The sequence below is a fragment of the Rhea pennata genome, chromosome 3 (genome assembly GCF_028389875.1).
Source record: "Rhea pennata isolate bPtePen1 chromosome 3, bPtePen1.pri, whole genome shotgun sequence".
Taxonomy (NCBI): domain Eukaryota; kingdom Metazoa; phylum Chordata; class Aves; order Rheiformes; family Rheidae; genus Rhea; species Rhea pennata.
In genome coordinates this window covers 10,360,404-10,381,797 of record NC_084665.1, presented here as the reverse complement: position 1 = coordinate 10,381,797, position 21,394 = coordinate 10,360,404, and the positions used below count along the sequence as shown (strand labels likewise).

The 21,394-nt window shown below is 37.9% G+C and overlaps 1 protein-coding gene across 8 annotated transcripts in view; it reads right to left on the bottom strand.

Annotated features, from left to right (window-relative positions):
• PLCB4 (phospholipase C beta 4) overlaps positions 1 to 21,394 on the bottom strand; it is a 223,036-nt gene that overhangs the window by 121,765 nt on the left and 79,877 nt on the right. For all 8 annotated transcript variants that reach the window (XM_062571532.1, XM_062571531.1, XM_062571537.1 and 5 more), the window contains one exon: positions 18,095 to 18,162. The gene's annotated coding sequence lies outside the window, so the exon portion shown is untranslated. The remainder of the gene's footprint in view (positions 1 to 18,094; positions 18,163 to 21,394) is intronic.

Genomic DNA, 21,394 nt, shown 5'->3' with positions numbered 1-21,394 from the left:
CTTCAATCTGATAAAGCTGCTTCAGTCAGATAGCTTTCTGCTTGCCTGCGAACAGACCATTTAGTAGAATGGTCATGGCATGGAAATATGACTTCAGTATGTAACTTTAAAGACATCAAGTCTTCTTTTCCTATTTGTAGAGATCCTTTAACATAAAAGCAAGGTTAGACTGCGCAGACTTAAAAGGACAGATTAAACTTTTCATGAAAATATTATCAAGTACAGTAGCATAATCAAAGTGGGGGGTCACAGTCATGAAGGATTTGACTGGTGGTGACCTATAATTACGAAGAATAAACACTAGCCTCATTTTCATCTGATTTTCATCAGCATAAACTTTTGCTGTCCTCTATGTACTTTGAGAAGTTAACAAGTGTAGCTTTCACTACTAGATAAGATCTCAGCTTTTGGGTAGCTTTACTCAAATTATTTGTCCCTTTAAAATGACTAAGCTTTTCTAAATCCTACATTTAGCGGCTAAAAGGTCCAAAGTAATCAAAAAGATTTATCTTCTGATGTGCTGCCAACAGTGTTCCAACTGGCCTATGTCTTAATAGCTTTTTTATGATTTTTTTTCATAACTTGTTTTATTCGACTTACAGAAACTGTTTCTAACTACTCCAGGATTTTGTAAGATAACTAGAGGATATTTTTAAGTGAAAAGCAATGGTTTCTAAAGGATTTTGAATATTGTGAGTCCTGAGCAAAGGGACACAAATGTTATTGTGATTTAATGTGAAAATTATATTTATTAATATCAAGTCAATAAATATCTAATTTCAGGCAGTTTTGCTGATCTTTGAATGTCAACATATAACAACTTCAACATATTTTGATAAATAATGTCATTAGCTTCATAAAAATGTTTTTAGAAATGTATCTTTTCAGATTGAAAACAGCAAATTCTACAGGACCAAACTGAAGAAACTCATGTCTTTTGAATGTGTCTTTCAAAGAAAAGTCTATCAGACCGCCTCGTCTCTCTATAAATAAATAAATAAATAAGTAAAATTTAAAAAGTCATTAAGTCTTAAGATTGGAAGTGACTCAGAAAAGTTAGCTTCTCCATTACCCAGCCCCAGAAAGGATCAAGCCCATTTTATTCTTGATAGATATGAGTTTAACCTGTGCATGAAGATCTTCAGCACTGGAGTAACCTACAAGCTCTGGAGACAATCTACTCAAGTGCTTCACTACTACTTATCCTTCAAAACTTTCTCCTAATTTAAATACTCCTCACTTCAATAACCTCTATCTTTCTTGTCCTAGCCACCATGGAAAACAGTTTTTTCCTTCTCTCTTTACAGAAATCTCTTTAGTATTTAAAAATAATAGTTAACCAATAATAAATTTTCCAGTGATCATTTCCAGATACTAATCTGTTTAAAAGTTACTCAAATAATAAAATAATTTAATGTTAAGGACAATTAATTGGAGAAGCAGCTGGCAACATGCTCACTCCATGTAGCCGGCCACAATGTTCAGGACAGATAGCTTATTCACTTACCTCATAGCTCTATTGTCATTTTATGGAAAATAAATGTTACAAGTTATAAAGACAACTAAAAAAAATACCAGTTGGAAACTTGGAAGCATCCTACGGAAAGCTGGGAAACACAGCATTAAAGACAATGTGTCACAGTGCATTTAAGTACTCAGGGTAAAACACTGGGATGAATTTTCACATCTGTGCCTTTGTTGTAGAGTGCTGGCATCTATCAGAGCCTAGCATCCAAAAATGAGTGATCCGTTGGAGCTCCCAGACACAGCCTAGACCTTCTAGCACACAAGCATGCAGGCAATAGGAAATGGCATGCCGGAAATACACTTCTATATTGCTCATGGAAGTGGTTACCCATCTGATGCAGTCCATCAAACCTGCTACAAGAGCTCCAGCTGGCAGGTGAAAATAAAAAAAAATCTCATTGGGGACAGACATGCAGCTGCAAGAGAAACCGGCAGATCCCACTGGCACCATCCCAAAATAAAACAGACACCTGGACAAGTCTGGCAATCTGTGAATTACCTCACAGCAAAGAAGAAGAGGGAGGCACCAAACTGGACACAGTCTGTTAGAGCTTGTAAGAGTATGTCAAGTGTCTGCTGCACAACATAACAAACATGATGCCTCAAAGAGGTCTCAGGTAGGACAATACTGGGAACATCCTCATTGGTAGAGAGCGAGTAGTCGTCACTTGCTCTCCTATACGCTGTGTTCACAACAAGTAGCAAAAATGGACATCAGTAAAATAAAGCTGACATCCAATGGATCAGTGTAGTTTTGCATCTTTGGCCATTGAAGAAAGGAACAGTTATGAGACAAGGCTTAGTGAAGGGAAACCTAAAAGACAGACAAAACAAGCTGGAATGGAGCTTAACTAATGACTTACTAATGTCTATTTTTAGAATGGCTGCTATCTTCTGTTTTAAATTACCCACACTTTTGAATGACAAAGTCGAAACAAACTCTCAGACAATTATTTTTTTGTGCTTCCATCTAAAAGCAATTTCTAACTAAATGTACTGCTGGTTGGTCCTGCATTTCACATGATTCATGCTGCAGGTATGTAAGGCAGGGAAAACTCGAGATGAACATGGTTGCTTAGCACGTATTTACTGCTACCCAAAAGGTGTCGTCCCTTAGCAATCTCAGAGCACGTATATGCATTCTCACTTAAAGGTGGAGGAAGTTAAAAGACAAAAGTAGTTACCAGTGTTCCTAATTGATGATTGAATGCAATTAAAAACCCAATTAACAATCTGATTTTCAAGACTTTACTGTTTCTAGGCTAAACAACTTGAGGTCATTCAATCTTTTCTCTTAAGTCATTCCATAATCAATCCTATCTCTCTCCTTCGGACTCTGTCCCCAAGGACTAGGCTTCCTTTGAAGTCTTGTGCCCAACACTGGATACTCTACTCCAACAAATCTTTCCTAGACTCTTGTAACTGCAATCAGTTAGCAAGCACACAAATTCCAGTAATTATCATTTATTCGGAAGTCATGGTGTAGCAAAGGAGATGTATTAAAACAACAACAACAAAAAGGTATGGTTGTTAGCTTTAGTTCCAGACTAAGCCCTACCTAAATTTCTTGAAGCTGCCTAGAGAAGCTACATTCCCTTCAGGCCCTTTGAAAACTCAGCAGTAGACATTAATTTAAAATTCTGGCAAATTAACAGTACTTCAAATGATTTTTTTTTCTGAAATACAAGATGTAATTAAAAACACTGATTTCTAGTACGACCTATAATCAGGAATTCAGTGCGTGCTGGCTGTGTCAGAAATGACAAATGTGCTCATTCTGACAGTGAAGATACCATCCAGTCCATGCTGGGTCAATAGACAGAAGTTATCCTGAAAAGCCAGTATCTCCATTTCTGCAACTTAGTTGGGAATATTTTGCTTACAGAATAAGCTGTTACAAGTTTGAAAGTAAATTGGTAAATGTTTATGCTACTTAAATGATTTCCAGTTCACACAATCTCAAATACTTTTCCTTTTTAAATCTAGTCTAACTGATTTGAAAATAATTATAAAAAAGTAAGGATGCCCAAAATTTGGAACAGAATTCTTCATGAACTGCAAAATATGCTTAATGTTGGTTTAATGTTAGGGTTTTCTTTAAACAGTATCTAGACAGCTAAAGAAGGCAGCCACAGTTAAGGTGATCTTCAATGACATCAATGTGCTTCAATTCATTCAGCATTTATTTGGTAGTTCTTGGAAAGTTTGAGTTAAACTATTTAAAGGTTTTTCTAGGATTAGGATCCAACTATTGAGCAAAAACAGAACCCCCTAGACCAAATTCCATTTCCTGTTAGCTTAAATCTGGCCACATCCCAAAACTTTTTGTGAGTTAAATAATTTACATTCAACCGCTGAGAACGCTCCTCTACCCTACACACAAACTCTAATCAGGAATTTCAATGGGAAATTAAAGTACACTTCTGTCTCTGACAGTGGTATGTATTTCAGTGTCATCACAATGCAAAACTGAAAAGCACAGTGAAAGATGATCACGCTCATTTACTAACATACCAGAGAACTCTATATTCTAAGATTTTGAAAAGTGTAATGACTATGCAAAAATTAAGATTCATATGGTCACTTCAGTTTAATCACTCTCCCCAGAGAATATCACTTGTCTACTCAGTACCAGCCACACTGCCTGATTCAGTTTAAACACTTGTGTAAGGTGATCTCTCGATTTCTGTGAAAGATTAGGAAAGCCCATATTACAGACAGTAAAATAACATGATGCTGGAAGGTGACAAATCTAGGTTTACTAAACCCTGAATTAAGCCAAATGGCGTTTAACTTGAACTCCTTCTGGAACACTGCCAACTAACTCGTATCAAGGGATGCTTTAGAGCAACATATTCCACATGCTAAAGTGCCAGGAGACTATGTTAAAGAAATTAAATCATTCTGCTCCACTATCATAGAAGCCTGAGCAGAGGCTGGTAATTAGCTAATTTGCATGGACTCTGTGCAGAACTGTAGTTAAAAGAATTCCATGAATAAAACCTTTAAGGCCAAGACAGCTTGGCCTGATGGCTAGCTAGCTCGCATGTCTTGTCAACCCTCTATCTGAGGGACGACAACCCATTTTTAGCTTTACAATGAATGATAGGTGGGTAGATTTCTGAAAATAGCTACATCTGCAGTTTTGCAGTTAAATATGTAATTTCCTCACAAAGAGTCTAATCAGATTCGCATTTAAGTGAATTGCAAAACTCCCATCAAGAGATGCAATGAATTCAACCCTCATTTGAAATACCTTGCAGGAAAACAGGCATTGTTCTTGTGTGTATCCGACTATCTACACGATCCAGACCAGGAAAAGTACCAGGGCAGCCAAAGTTAAACTCTGGAGAAGATCTGTTATAAGTGCTAGGAAGCAGCACACAACCTCTACTGATGCTGTGACAGCCCTTGGAAATACCAATTCCTCTACATATCTGTCAGGGAACAGTAACCTTGGGCCCATTAATTATTATCAGGTACCGTATGCTGTATGTTCATGCAACCTCCTTTTCAGGGAGGACTATTTAAGTCCCAACAAGAAATAGCATGGAAAGCTTTTCCTGGAGAAAAGCAATCATGAGCACATGTCCTCAGACCTGGCCCTGGGCCTCAGAAGCCAAGCCTCTAGCTTGCAGACCTGAGGGCCAGGCCTCACACCAAATTAGAGGCCTGATTAAACCTTATCCTCACTTCTCCATCATTCATCAATACAGCAAAAATATTCCAGGCAATACTATAACTACGGAGTCCTGGGTCCCCACGGGGTTTAGCAGGTAATATGCTGACCCACCTTCTGAACAGATGTGCCTCCTGAACATCTTGAGTTCAAAATGATACTGTATGCATTTCCCCTCTCCGCTCCTTCCCAATCACCCTGTTGTTGGACTTTGCTAAATTAACCACCAACTGGAAAAAAAAGAAAGTGAACCTGCAATTCAATGGATTTCTTGCTGATTAATCATTACCCTTTTATTTTCTTTTAAAAGAAATGGGAAGTTGTAGTCAAATCACTTCTTAGCCGATTTTGAGAAATGAATGAATGTTTTGCAGACATTTCTAGAAGGCGGTAACTTACTATCTATTGAGGGAATTCCATATTTATTTTTGGCATTTAATTTCCATGAAGAGGAGGATCCTGTTGACGCAGAATGTTTCTTTATTTATTTTTTTCCAACTTTCAAATGTTATTAAAGCATCAGTTTGTTAAGATTCCAAAATAGATAATATAGATCTTCAAATGTTGTAGATGAGAGTTTTAGTTTGAAATACATTTCCTGTATATGATGTTTTTATCTACCCAAGCAGTAATACTCCATTTTTTTTGTAATTTCCTTCTGAGATTTGCAATGGCAAAATCACAGTAAGCTACAATGAACCATATTTTATGTAGAAAAGGTTATACATATATAATATCTATTTTATAAACAAACAGTTATAATTGCAAGTACCTCTATTTTTATATTATTAGTGTTCTGGACATCTCCCCAGTGACTGCAGTATAACATATCCATATGTTGATCAACTCTATACATGTAACATACATTTCAGAAGTCATACTTTCTGATGAGGTAGCTTTTTATCATCCTACTTATAAAACACTGCCCCAAAAGCTGTTTTTAAAGCTACACAAATATTATGTCAAATCTACTGTGCAAACATCTATTTTGGAATCTTAACAAACTGATTTTTAATGCTTTAATAACATTTGAAAGTTGGAAAAAAATAAATAAAGAAACATTCTGCGTCAACAGGATCCTCCTCTTCATGGAAATTAAATGCCAAAAATAAATATGGAATTCCCTCATGTGGCCTTGCTGTTTTCTTCACTTCTTTCCCATAGACTTCAAAAACAGAGGTCTACACTTGGATTTTAAAGGAATATATATATTTTAAAAGTTACATTGCAGAAGGAAGAAAATTCTACATATTTCTACCAGCTGTTAAGGTTTCAAGTTATCTGCATGAGGTACACAGATAAAGCTAATATAGCATTTTAAGTAAGATGAATTAAGTAAGATGAAGTTTACAGATATTAGCCAGTACATTTCACTGAGCACAACTGAAAAGAAAATATACAAGCTTTTGGACACAAGCCATATTTTCAGGACTGAAACAAAAATAACAAAGTTGAAGCAAAACACAGGTTAGATTTGAGCTTTTTTTTTTCATCATTGATCATTTGTTGATCTGTCTGATAATGTTTGCAGCCACACTGCATGGTCTCTAGGATGAGGAAGGCAATTCTAAGAAGGAAGCACAGCAGAGGCACAAAGGAAAGTACTGGCTTAATTACCAGACCCTTCTATGATAAACCACAGTTACAAATTGACTGAGACTAATTCTGATTATTATCAAACCCTACTTGGTAAGGCAAGCTCTCCTCTCTTTCATTCACAAGCTCTATACATATAATCCCCCTTGCCCACTTTGAGCCTTTCACACTCTCGCCAGGATATCTTCTTTTCTGCTCCTTCTCTTCTCTGTTTGGACATCCCCCAGCTCTTCACAGCTCCTTTTTGCTGCACTGGTGGCCTCTGCTTTGCTGCAATTCAAACTATTCTCCCTTTCCCAACTCTTCTCATTTCTTCTCTTTTATCATTGCACTTTCTTCATCCCTCATCTTTCTCCAAATACAACATTCTTGTCCTTCAAATTGTGACTCCAGTGGTTTGTCCAATTTCTGCTCTCATGCTCTCACTTATCTCTGAATGCATGTCACCCATTTAAAACTGTCTCTCAAAAAGGGAGGCTCCTCTCACAGCCAAGACCTATGAAGATTCAGGTCAGGTTCAATTTCACATTTGAACTTTGAATAAAGACTCTCTGCAATTCCCGGCAACCCTGCTTATGCTGCAGTTCTACAGCAGAAATACAGGCATATATCATCTTCCCACCTCCACTGTAGCATTATGATTAAAAAAAAAAAAAAAAAAAAAAGAGAGAGAGAGCACGAGCGAGGGGGGGAGAGGCTGAAGCATGCTCACTACTCACTGATTCAAAATCTTTGGTGAATTTAGCTGTAAAATGCTACTGAGTATAGAAGAAAAGGTCTTTTAAAGCCCATAACGTTGTCAAACTTGGATGAATTTCCACGGAGAAATGGACATTACTTAGTCAAAATGTTTACATTTGACTGTATCTTTTACTATCTTATATCTTACAGTACAGTCTGTAAAAGCAAAGGATTATTTATTCTGCATATCATAGAGCACTAGAAATGGTCTTAATACAGAATAAATTATAACGGTAACCTTTTTACTAACTTCCAGGTGTTCTTCCTACAGAAGCACAACCCTTATACATAAGTTGAAAAACATACAAAAACGTCATTTTTTTCCATGCCACCACATCAAAATACAAATCAAACAACAGCCAAATAAAAATGCTTCTTACTTAAGAGTAGGTAAATATCTGCTGACCTTTTAATTTTTTGGCAGCATTAGTCATTTAGGAAATTTTGAAATTTTGGACTAAGTTAATTACTTAATTCTAGAAGTGAAAAAGCAAACAACCGGTATTATGGTGGCATAGCAAATCTAATCAGCAAAACTGACAGTCTCAGATATCAGCTTACAGAGACCAGTTCTAAAAAGATGGGATGGCTGGAGAGCGTGGGAAAAATGTTTGCATGTTGGCTGCACCTGCAAAACTTTAAGGCATTCATGCTGAGGGTAAACAAGTAGTCAGTCATGAAACTATTTGCAGAATGTGCTCTTACAAATGTCTATTTTCATGTATAATTGCTAGACTTGAAAGGCACAATATCCACACTTAAAAGACATCAGAAGTCCTACACCCTAAACAATTAAGCTTCCTCCTTATCCCTACCAGTCAAGGTCTGACAAGGCTATGGTTTAATGCAGATGACTTGATGTTCCTTTTTACCCTATGTGTCAGCCTTTCCAACGTTACTGAAAGTTATCTACAACATCAACACCACTGGTGTGAAACCTGTACAATATAAGCTCTCTCTTGCTTCTTAGAGAAAGGGGAAATCATTTTTTAAAAACAAAATTAAAAAGCATGGAAGGGTTTTGAAAGCCTGGCTTGGGTGTTTTGTTGTAGTTCGTTTGTTCATTTTGGGGGGTGGGGCAGTCTTTTTAACATCAGCGGTTCCCAGCAGGTGAGGTATCTTCAACTAGCGGACAGGCCACTGTTAGGCATGTGGAGCCCAGTAGTCTATGCAAGGCTCTGGCACTACTAAAAGCACTGGTACGACAGGTAAAGAGAGGAGAAAAAAATGCCAGTTCAGGAGAAGATGAGGCGGCAACAGGCATCTGACTGTTCTTCTTTACAGCAAAATAAGGAAAAACAATACCAAGAAAGATGCCATACTCTTAGTGATTAGTAATTCTTAACTCTATTGTATTTGGTCAAGTAAACTCAGCATACCTAAACGTGGTATACCAGGGACACAACCATGTCAAAAGGCAACAGTTTGAAAGGACGAATTTAGATGGATGGGAAGATACTTGCATATAAAATTATGCAATGATCTACACGAATCAGTAGACACGATTTTTTTCCCTGAAGGATTGTGCTTAAAGACAAACAGAGCAATGCTCCCTCTCTCCCTAAGTTTCCTCTGCTTTGTGTTTTCTCTGTTAATTTACCAAAGGCACTTCAACACCCTTCTAGATTACATAACGCTTTGCTGGACTTTACTCTCTCACTGGAAATAACATGAACAATGCTGCAAGCTGTAGCTGCAGCACCCAAGCTTCACTTCCCATATGGAGATACATGAAACTGCCACTAACCCACTGCAGATCCGCAGAAAGGATGTACTACTTTAGAGGAGATAATCCTGGAACAGGCTTTTCCCCTTTTCTTCAGTCAAGTGATGCACTAAAGCTTCAGCCCTCCTGGTAATGCACGGTCATATATCTAGCATTACTGTATAAACAGTCGTATAGCGTGCATTTGTGCTACCCGTAGAGGGCCAGACTTTCAGGACTGCTCCACCCTTAGAGCTTCAAAAGCAGCTTTCTCTCCTTTTTAGGCTCATGAATGAAGTGCCTGGGTTTTCAAGTGCTCAGCACCCAGTGAGAACAGGGAGTCCTGTTCACATCACTCGTATCGCAATTGGCCACTTCTCCGAGGACATTATGAAAAGCTGTTCCAGCTTTATTCTTTTCAACAGTATTGCTGCCTAGTGGCACCAAACATTTCCTGCAAAATAAAGATAGGCTTACTTAATTTTTCAAAATAATCAGTTTGAAAAACTGGGACAGAGAACATGTGGAATATATTAACTTGTCCTGATTTCTAGAAGGAGCTATCAGTTGCTCTGTATGAGACTAGGCCATTCTCTTGTGCAAGCTTTGCATTTCAGGAATTTAGAAACTGGCTAGGGGAGGTGAAGGGGGGGGGAGAAAGTCCTTTTCTGATAAATTCAGACAAAAAAGAATCGGAGCTCTGAGGCAGATCTTCAATTTCTAAGAAGTAAACTTTCTAAAAAATAAATATATTTAGCTAATTTGGAACGTGAGGCACAAAAACAAGTTTACATGATCTGGCACTTCCCTCAACAACAAAAAGAAATGTTATTGAAAAGAACTACTTCTGTTACAAACACTATTTACAAGCAGTTATTATCAAATGAAGCAAACATATAACTGAAGAAGGAAATACAAACCTAAGATACTCATACTAGAATATCATGCATTTCCCATTAATTATTTTGGCAGTAGAGCATATGGTCTGCTGTTCAAACAAAATTTCTTAGGGAATCATCAGTTGCCTATTGGATGCCTACAAAATCTACCTAGAAACACAACATGGCAGTATCATGGAAAGCTTAAAAAGCAAGAGCCGTTTAGGATGACTAAAGCATATAGGTGCTCAAGAAAACATTGTTCTTTGTTTAATAATTCTCCGAGGGAAAAAAAAGGCAAAGCAGAGACTTTACATTGTTTGCCATCATTATTGTTATTCTCGTTGTGTGTGCATGTATGCATACACACACCTTTCTCTAGTTAACAGTGTTATAGAAGCAACAACTGGCTTGTTAATGAAAGTGAATTCAACTTAAATGAAAAATTATAAGACTTTCTGACACTTTTTTCTGCCCAAACCTGAAAAACTTGCTAAACTTCAGTATTGCTTGTTGACTTTATTTTTGGAAACTTTACGTTTACAAGCGCCCTTCAAGCACTGCACAGTAAGACTACAGTTGTGGATCTGAAGAAGCTAGGCAAAAACAGGAAAGCAGCACTGCTTGTAGGGCCTGCTTCCCATGCAAGAATGGTGGAAAAGATACACAGTTTCAGTGGGCCCTGTTAGATCAGTGTTCAGTGGGCCCTAGGCACTGTTAGATCTCTCCCTCCCTCCCTTCACAAATCTGAGATAAAAGTCTTAGGCATCCTTTACTTATTTGAACACACTCAGTTCCTTTCAGTAACCTCTCCAGAACTGAGTAACATTTTAATCTTCAGAAAACTGCAGGTAATGGTAGAAAATTCTTACCAGTCAAATTTTAGCTTTAGATTATGCCTGTAAACTTGCAACATTTATATGTTCTGACTTTACCATTTCTCATCTTGCTCCTATGATCCTTCCTGGCAAATCTTAAGCTTCAAAAAAACTCAGAGCTGTAAACTACTCTGTTATTTTGATGCTCATGCATTGCAAATATACCCATAGGAAAACCCAGGCATCACCCTTAAGACAAGGCAATTTAGTACAGGCAGCAAATGCCAGACAGTTCAGTAAGCTAACAGCAAAATACAAAGAATATGCAAGTAAAGAGAACAGCAATCAAAGCTAAAACAGATGGTATGAGATGGTAGAATCCCGGTGTCTGAAATCATCACTTACAGTACTGAGATGAACTGTAGGAAAACAACCACGCTACAAAAGCATTACTTCAGCCCACTTCAGCACAAATTAAAACCAAATTGCAATCCACTGAGAAAATGCACTTTACTATTTTACCAAAAAAAGAAAGTGAGTTTCCAGTTTCCTCCCTACCCCAGAAATACAAGATTTCACTTCTCCACTATAGCATAATATAGCCTTGTTTGCTAGCAAACTGCACTCAGATGTTGCTCCTCTCTGACATCATTAATCTCCATGGAAACCTCAGAATAACTGTTGGCCTGAAATAGGTTCTGTCATCCCAGATCGGCTCAAACGTAGTCCAGGAAAAGATCTTATCTCTCATATCTTTTGGCTGTACATTGTTACCAGTGAGCACAGCTGAAGAGTTAAAATTTCTGTGACTGATATTAAATAGAACTTTCACTCTCAGAACATCCTCATTTTCACTCAGAACATATATAAATTAAACTTGTTTTCCAAGCTGATGCTCAGATACAGAGATTTAAGGATTACCTAACTCCTAGAGCAAAATGCAGGCTGAAAAGAAACCTCAAAAGATGCATCTGTATTGAAGGTTAGGCATGCACTATAGATCTACATAGTGTTACTCCACTAGAAAAAGAGATCGGGGTATAGCAGAGAGGCCTTTCTAATAAATATTTATCAATACTTACTTGTGAGGGTCAACAAGGAAACACTCATTTTAAATGGCATGCAATGAGATGGGTCCTGTTCCTCCTCCATGCCAATGCTGCCCCTTTCCATGACTAATGTTCCCAGCATGGGGTCAGGGTAGTTAAATTATCTCATCTAGAAATGTTTTACCTAGCAAACAGGTCTTCCACAAATGAGTTTCTTGCTGAGTTAAGTTGACAGGCGAAGTCGTGTAGATTTACACTGTCAGGAATACCACTTTCTTGGCAAGAAGCTACATACACAAACTGTTTCTGCAAGGAAAATATACTGCCTGTGCATATATATATGCATAATGTTATACATGTATATAAATAATCTGACTTCTTATAGACAAAAATTGAGAAATACCATAAAAAGGAGATTTATTTGGGCAAATGTCATGCTGAATTAAATGAACTTGCTTTCTTAAATGTAATTCAGTCAATTATTTTGCATTTCCAGACACAATTAACATAAATTGCCATATAATTTTTTGTGAAGTATGAAAGAAAAAAACAAAGAGACGGGGAAAAAAAAGAATAAGGCAAAAGAACTGTAGAATAGCACATAATAATATCTACTTATTGCAGCAGCATTCATTTATTCGCTTTCAACAGCCCAAATAAGTATGCAGAGAGTAACAGGTCTCAGTCCTAAAATGAGTCATCTCCAGTTAAAGCTTCAAGTACTTAAACACTTCCAGAAATAAGTTCATACTTCCTTAGATCTGACCTTCCTCACCTTAGCTCCCTGATTACCGTTATTTCAATTTTGGGCAGGAAACTTCTGCTGTAGTGTATTTGTCCACTTTCAAACTCAATGAAGTTCTGCATCTCTTCACATTCTGGCTGTATTCTTAAACATGATAGTAATACAGTAAAACAGAGATATCTTATGACCGAGTTGCTAACAGGCTCACTAACTTGAATAACACTGTTGCTAGCTTGCTAGCTAATAATATCCAAGGCACACTGTCAAGTCTTTTCTTTAAAAAAAAAAAAAAAAAAAAAAAAACAACAACACAGCAGCATGAAGATTCATGATAGGCAAAACTGGCCGAACTTTAATATAACATTGATAATGCCTTTACTTTAAGGTTTGTGTTACAACAGTCTTAACTTAAGAGTTCATTTGTTATTGAGTAAGCAGCTGAGCAGGACACTACAGATCACAGTGTCTGTGCGTAGAAGTCCACATCAGTTCGTAAGGTCACACCAACACATCCCTAAATGGGAGTGCGGCTATGTTTTATATGAAACCAATCTTAGGGATTACAGAGGCTTTGGCTCGGTATGTCTTTGAATGGTAGGACATAGCTGTTGCTGCCACTAGCCTCCAGATAAGCCTCAGTTAACTGTCAAACAAGTCCTCTGCATGCTGCATAAATGTTAGGCCTTTTGCATACCTACTCTTTTTCTTTTGTAAGAAAAAGATGAAAGAGGATGGGGACTATGCATCTGAAACATGAGATGCTGAACTGGGATCTTCAGCCAGTAACCGAAGTTTTTGCAGCCGTGTACTTTCTGTCCTAGCTCATCCTTTCTTAACTGACGTGTTTGTAGCCATGTACTCTCTGACATAGCTCACCCTCTCTCCAACTAACAAGCAAAGCTAATGAAGCAGCTGTGTACTAACATCCTTACACTAAAGTGCTAAGGAAGGAGGTGGGAATCCACAGAAATCTTCTAAGGGCTGAATGATGCCTGTTTTACAAGCATGCATCTTTGGAGGGGCACAGCAGACTCTCACTATAGAGGGACCAAAAGCACTGTTCTTGTGCTCACAACTAATTATAGGGAAAGGGCAGAGTCCAGAGGACGACAACAGACAGAGCTTGTCCAGTGTGAGAAGAGAGAAAAGCAAATGCTAGACAGAAGTGCCTCTTGCTGTCTCTGAGAGTCTCTCGTAGTTTGGTCCATGCCATGACTTACACTTGTTAAGAACATAACATTACCTGTGCAATTTTATTTCTGCCTGGAGAAAGAAGAGAAGGGCTAACAAAATACTGTATTTTAATTGTAAAAGAAGTATCCATCCGATAACATAATGATCATACGGGGTTGGATCAAAGATCCTATCCCCAGTGGTGTCCAAGAGATGATATCTAGCGGAGCATATCTGATTAGACCAAGCAAATAACTGAACTTCTTTGGAATATTCTTTTGCAATTTGGTGCTCAGAAACTTTGAGCCTGAAGTGAGGATTTTGTGTTCAACAGTTTTCTTGATTGTTTTTTTTCTTTCAGGAATTTGTACAATCAGTTTTATAAATTCATATAAACAAGCTCTAAATAACATGAAACCAAGCTAAGAGATATATAATCTAAACTCTGAGTCAATATTCCACCCCTGAAATCCAGGCATGGATGTCTGAGGACAGACAGCAGCTAGCTTACTGTCTACTCCTATCTCAGTATCTTTTCCTTCAGGCCTCTCATTTTTATGACAGCCTCAGAAATACGGAGCCACAGTGCAACATGAGAACACAAAACCTTCCAGCCAGAAGAATGACTCAGTAGATTAGGTTAGCATTATAGAAATGAATGGTTACTTGTGTTTTTTTCCCCCCAATTCTTCAAATCGGGCTCACCTTTCTTTCTCTGGCTGCTGCCTCTGAGAGTAAGAAGATACGAAGTCTTGATCACATGCTAACATGCTAACATGAAGAAGAATTTGTTTGGTTCTTTCTCCCCAAGAGACTTTGATGAAACATTTAGCCTTCATCAGCTCAGCAAATAGAATACAAAATGCTGTCTGTAGAATAGAATATCAAGGTCTGATATACTTGAAAAACAGAAGGAAAGGCAAGTAATCTTTCTGTAGCAACCAATGTTAAATTTCACAAAGGGGGTATTTAAATTTTTTTTAAAGAAATAAAAAAATGCATCCCCTGGTTGCTTCTGTTACTGATGCCCACCATAATAAAATGTCTTATTCTGGTGTTAGAACAAAAACAGTAGGAAGAGAAAGAAAAGAAATACAAAAGACAATTGAACATTCAAACATTCACGAAAGAGATTCAGAACCAAAACAAGTAACATCTGACAGAACGGTGACACATGCAGACTTCCTAGGCAAAAGCTCTGGTTGTATCACCAGCCTGACATTGCTAGGCAACTCAATGCTGAAGCACCAACAGTGTATCAAAACAACTAGTTTGTTAATTGCTGTCAAGTCACCATGTCATTTAATAATACAAGATGCATCAGACATAGCAACAATTGAAATTAGATGTTTCTAACAAACTCCATTTAAAAAAAAAATCTTATTAAATAGCAGCCCTCAGATCCATTATTTCCATCAAACAGCTGTGCTAAATAAATCTCAGTCACTGTGCAGTCTTGTACTTAATTAAAATAAAAGAAAGTTTACTAATATCTACGTTGCAAGGACTGAGTCTTATCTGAAAGCTTTTATACTTCCAACATTGTTATGAAAAACCTGAGTTTGAGAAAGTTTCAAACAGGCTTCCAAGCTAAACATAAATGTGATTATAGAATGCAAATGCAGTTAACTAAGATGAATCTTCATGGGTCACAGCATTCTTGTTAGAGGATCAGCACTAGACCCAGACGTTACGTTATAGAGTTGGGCTGTTTTTTTTTTTTTTTTTTTTTAAATAAATACTTAATTATGTTTCTTAGAAAACATTTTATTAAAAAAAAAAAAGCCCAAATGTACTCTAACTGTTTTTTGGTATTTAGAATTCTAAGTAATTAGAGACACAATGTAATTTAGAAAATACACATATATGCATGTGTACATATACATCAAAAGCCCATCGCATCCTAGTAACAAGGTGAGCGCTGTCTGAACTCTAGGAGCGCCTGGATATTGTTTTCCTACTACAGCCCAATACTTTGTTATCCACTTGGTTTCTGAACAGCATGTATTCTCTTTGGCTCCACACAAAATGCCAAGACAGACTTCTGTTGCTGTTTGTTAGTTGCCATGCTATTGTCATCTACTTCACCCGTTGGGAATACATCATCCACCTACAATTTCTCACGTGTGTATTAGTAAGCTTTGCCTAGCGCTAGCTGTATTTCCAGGAAGAGTATCACTCTTCAGCTGTTCCAATCACTGACTTAAGCTTTAACAGTAAATATAAACAGATTCAATGTAAGCAGTAACAGTTAACGTTGGTTAACAGTTAACATTGAATCACGTGCAACAGGAAAGGGGAAAAAAATAGAGAGCAATACTCTTTGGTATATCTCAGAGAACATGGAGCTGGGAATATGAGATCAACTAACTCCGAGTTGTTAAGCCTGGAGTTGAGACATTTTGTAAGCACATGAGGCAATTCCTGCCTTTAGCAGGCAGTACCCCCTTATCCTTCACTACTGGCTAAATGTGGGCTTCATCGCAGTGAATTGATGGCGGAGAAAAGGTTCCAGCTTTCAAAAGTGCCAACTATAACATTTGTTTGCAAGATCCAGAGCCACTGGTAACACTGGTCCAACAGAAACGGCGCACTAGAGAGCATTTCAGCAGCATGGCCACTTCGTGGTGACTGTGACATAGTCTATCACTGAACCGCATCCTAATTTTTCCAGGCCGATTTCATAGACTATCCAGAGCACATGGCGAGGGTCTCCCATGACACACTGTTAGATGCCAATGAGTGAGACATTCAGGTACCCCCCCAGGGAACTGTCTGGAGGAATGGCCACTATCATTTCCCAGCGTGAACTTTAGAGAACTCTAAAATACATTCCTCGCATCTCTTCTCTTCTAGGAGGTAACAGTTAGGCATTATATCTTGCCCTACTCATCCTAAAGCGAGCAGGCTGCAAGAGAGACAGTAAGGTAACCGCAAGCTGAACAACGGTGATTTGAGATGCAGCTCCTTTGGGACTGGAGGAAGAAGATTCTTTAGGGTCTGAAATGTTGGCTAGCTGTCAAAATATACAATGAAAGACTGGGAGAAAGGTGTCTTTCTAAATCTAGATCACTGAGCCAGTACTTGTCATTAGTCTGCAGGCTTTGCACCCCAGCAACTCTATCTGCTGCCAATGTTACATGTAAATTTATCTGTGACAGAGTTCAAAATTCAGTCATGAAGAGGTCTGATTTAGAGAGAGCAAGAATGAGATGGAACATCTGGCTGATCTTTTTGTTGGCTTAGTTTTGTCATGAAAATTACTGAGGTTAGTATGAACCAAGCAAGAGCTAGGCAAGTGCCAAAGATGTGTTACATTATTGTTAAGGTGACCTGCAATTTGGGAATGCTTCTGGAATCCCAACAGCTGCCTGGGCAGTCCTACTGTACTGAAATGTGTTTCCATCTGCTACTTTATGAATTATCTCTTCACAGGTTGGTCACCCACATGGTTATGAATCTTAGCTAATCCAACGCAAACTGAGTGAGCTGGTTTTGTGGAAATAATGATAACAGCTATCTCAGAATTCACCAGTCATCATTTTTTCCAGTGCCAACAAGTTGTGCACCAAATGTTACAGTCAACCCTACTGCTACTCAAGCTCTGTTCTCAATTAATAAAACTGTCTCTTTGGGATCCTGGCCATTTTAAGCTATGGGTTCAGGTTACAAACATTTCAGTGACACTACCAACTCCCTGACCTTTCTTCCCACAATGACTTGTTCATGTCTCCATGGCACAGCATGCTACTCCAACAGAGATGACACCACAAAACAAAAAAAGTATGTTGCGTTTCACTTTGTTCTTTAAGAACAGTCTAATGCCACCACAGAAACCACAAGAAAGATGACGGTAGATTGTGATTTAAAAAGTAGTGTAAGACAATACTGCTGTGAAATACTTTAGATCTAGAAATTACCTCAACTAATAGCCTCTTTGTTCTCTGATATTCTTAATCAGTTTAACCATACTAATTGCAAGATAACTTATATGAAGCCTAGTAATATATCCATATATATATATATATATACACATATATATGTAATTGATTCAAAAGGGTAATAACACAACAGTGGACCATATGCTTAAATTCATATATTAAAGAAACATTAAGAAGCCATAAGCATTACATTTGCAAATTCTATTTAATTGTCATTTCTAATTTAAAAGCAAGTAACTTACAAAGCACTTCTGGACTGGATGGATAAGCAGTGGTCTAATTAGACTGATGTGCTGGAAAACTCTTCCTTCTGTGAAGCAATAAAACAAACAGAAGATCAGTAAAAAACCTGGCATTGTCTACTGAATCTCAATATGGGCAAAAAACATAGTCCATAAAGGTATGGTCTCAAGAGAAGTATTTCAGAATAGAGATACTTTTTGCTATGTATTCCAGTATAGGAAAAGATAAACTATGATAAGCTATGGCTGATAGCATTGCAAGTGCTGGATGAAGCATGGTGTTCCCCACTGCATTGTGCCAGGGCAGTGTTTAGCATTCATAAAGCATCCTGAATGATTAATAATCATCACAAAGGAGCAGCTGAACAGTGCTGCCACATTTATATCTTCCCAGAATAAATGCTGCCTGATTTTAATTATTTGTGTTTTGCGTCTTCTTTAGATGAGAAACAAACTTGAGAAGATTTCATGTTACAAGGAATAACGGGCAAGCTCCAGTAACACAGGACTTGGTACAGTGTGAACAAGGGATGCGTTATCGAACTTGAGGACTCTGTTCCTCCTGTGTGGTATTCACGTATGTTCATTTTTAAATTGTCTAAGCATCTAGTCAGACCAGGTTTCACCCACAAGCTGTTACAACCAAAACATTTTAGAAGAGCACAATAGTATCTGTATTTCCATACCACCTCAGAGCTGTAGTCATGGGCCACGTGCTATTTCACTTGGCATTGTTACCAAAACAGAACCAAAGATACCTTCTATCCCAAGCACTTCATAACTAAACAAGTTGCTAGAGACACACGCAGGTAAAACGAAGGGACATTAAAAATAATGAGAGAATACTGTTTGGACAAGAGTCTTGAAACAGCGGTTTGTTTATAGAGAAGAGATTTCATATGAGGAACTGGAAGAAGAATAATGAGGTAGTTTGCCAGATGTTACACTGGCATTTTTTGAAGTGCAAGATGCAGCAAAAAATCAGAGTATGAAGGTCTTGAGTTGAAAACGCAAAAAATAAACAATGAAGGCTTGGGTCCTGAAGTGACTGGGGTGAGAATAGGCTTCTTATTACTGAGAGAGACAGAGAACAGGTGACGGTCACTGGGAATCACAGTGAAGAATCTCAAAAGTACACAAGGGCAGTAATGTTTGATGCGCAAGAAGCCAACAGAGTGACAAGCAAACAGGGCAGTGACACCATTAGAAGAGCAGGCTAAAAATTGCAGAAACATTTCAAATTGATTTTAGTGTACTAAGACTGCATTTATCAAGGCCAGTCTGTTATAATAACAGAGACATGAGATAATGAGAATCTGGAGGAAAGATTAGATGTATGCACAGATAAGAGGCTTTTTCCAACAGCTGTTAAGCACACTGCAGAATCCTCCACATGCCACAGTCTTTATGCTCTGACCCCAAGAGATCTGAATGACACCCAAAACTGTGGGTCAGAGGAATGCAATGGCAGTGCTCGCAGTATTTAGGAAAGTAAATCTAGGGTAGAGAAAGGAAGTAGCAGAGAAATTTGGAGGAAAACAAGGAGGACAAAGGAGACAATGGACTGCAAGAGTGCAGGAAGGGTGATGACAGTTTTTAGCTGTGTTTGTCAGTTTAAGAGAACACTGAAGAAGAGGGAAACGGAGCGGAACCAAGTACACCAACAGTAGATGGAGCTCTGCGATAAGAGAAAATCTTACCTTTCAGGGGACAGCTAAAAACGTAATTCTGAAAATCAAGGCATAAAACCCACCTTTATGTTAGATCATGAAACAAATCCACAAGGGAAGTGTGATGGTAGTATAACAGCTATGCCATGCTGGCAGAAGAAGCTGGTATGGCCTGTCACTTCTTCTTCCTGCCCTTCTTAGTTAAGCAAACATTGACCATGCCTGATGCAGGTTAAACCCCAGCCAGCTTGCTGTCAACCAAGTGCCAAGATCAGTCAAACACTAGGCAAATGTGAACTCTGGATTTGATTTAAAAAGCACATTGAGGAGTCATTCGCATACTTCACGCTCCACAGTCTACAATATGTGCCAAAACCATTTGGACTTTTTCATAGAGGCACAGATTAAGAATTTCATACTATTTTCTGAGATCTCTCAAAAAGAAAAGAATCACTTATAACGAAGTCTGTTTACCTCTAGAAGGGAGGAAGTTATATTTTGCAGACCACAGTAATGAATATCAGTGATACATAAATAGATCTTCACAGACAACTGGTATAACCCTATTACTGTAAGAAAATCTGTAAATGAACTGCACCAACATAGGCTCTACTCTATGTCCAGACCCACAACGAAGTTGGAAATTAACAACTCCAACAGCTCCATATCGAATGGAGTTAGAAATCTAACCTGAAAAGTCTCTGTTAATAGAAAAGAAAGAAAGAAAGGAAAAAGTCTTGGTCCTACATAGAATGGTTTCCTGTATTAGGCAACGTGTAGCAAGCCTGTCAAGAGTAAAACATTATTTTCTCTGTCAAGGATCTAGCAACCTTGTCTATAACAGGTTTTGGCACCTGAACCTTCTCTGCACAGTCTCCAAAAGAGCAAGTTCATGCTTATATGAAATTGAGGAACACAAAAATGGAGTTCCTTCTAGCTTTGTTCATCAGAAGATCCCAGTAGTGCTCCTGTGAGAAGAAGTAACAAAGGGAAATTTTAAGTAATCTTTTCCTCAATTCCACGTGGAAAGCCCTCACTCTCCAACTTTACAAGTAGTCTCCAGTCAGTCTTTTTCAAGGAATGAAGAATTACAACCACCCTTGCCACATTTTTTTTTGGAAACAGAACACACAAATGATCAATATAAATTATCAGTGCAATTTTTCAGAGTCCTGGAAGAGCGCCTAGGTGTCCAAAAGCTTGTTTGTTGGTCTCATCAGTTAGCCTGATAAAAGATACCATTTCTTCCTACAAACCTTGAGTCTCTCAAGGTTTCTTTAAAAAAAAAAAAAAAAAAAAAAAGTTACATACAAGCAGTTGATCAGCAATATTTATAAACAATTCACAAGAGATGGCACTGAGGCCTAACTATATCACATGCTGCTAACTTCAGTCTGGGGCCTACTTAAACAAACTATGAAATGTGCTGTCAACCAGGAATTATGTGCACAGCTACAAGATAATAAATTAAAGTATAAGATTAACTTGATCAACAATAGGAGACTTGAAGCACAGCATAAGTTTCAATTTATAATTACATAAATGGGCCCAGAATCATACTGCTGGCCTGCTGTACATCAAGCAATGTATTTCTCTTATTTTTGCTAAGCTGAGTTTTAAATCATGTTGC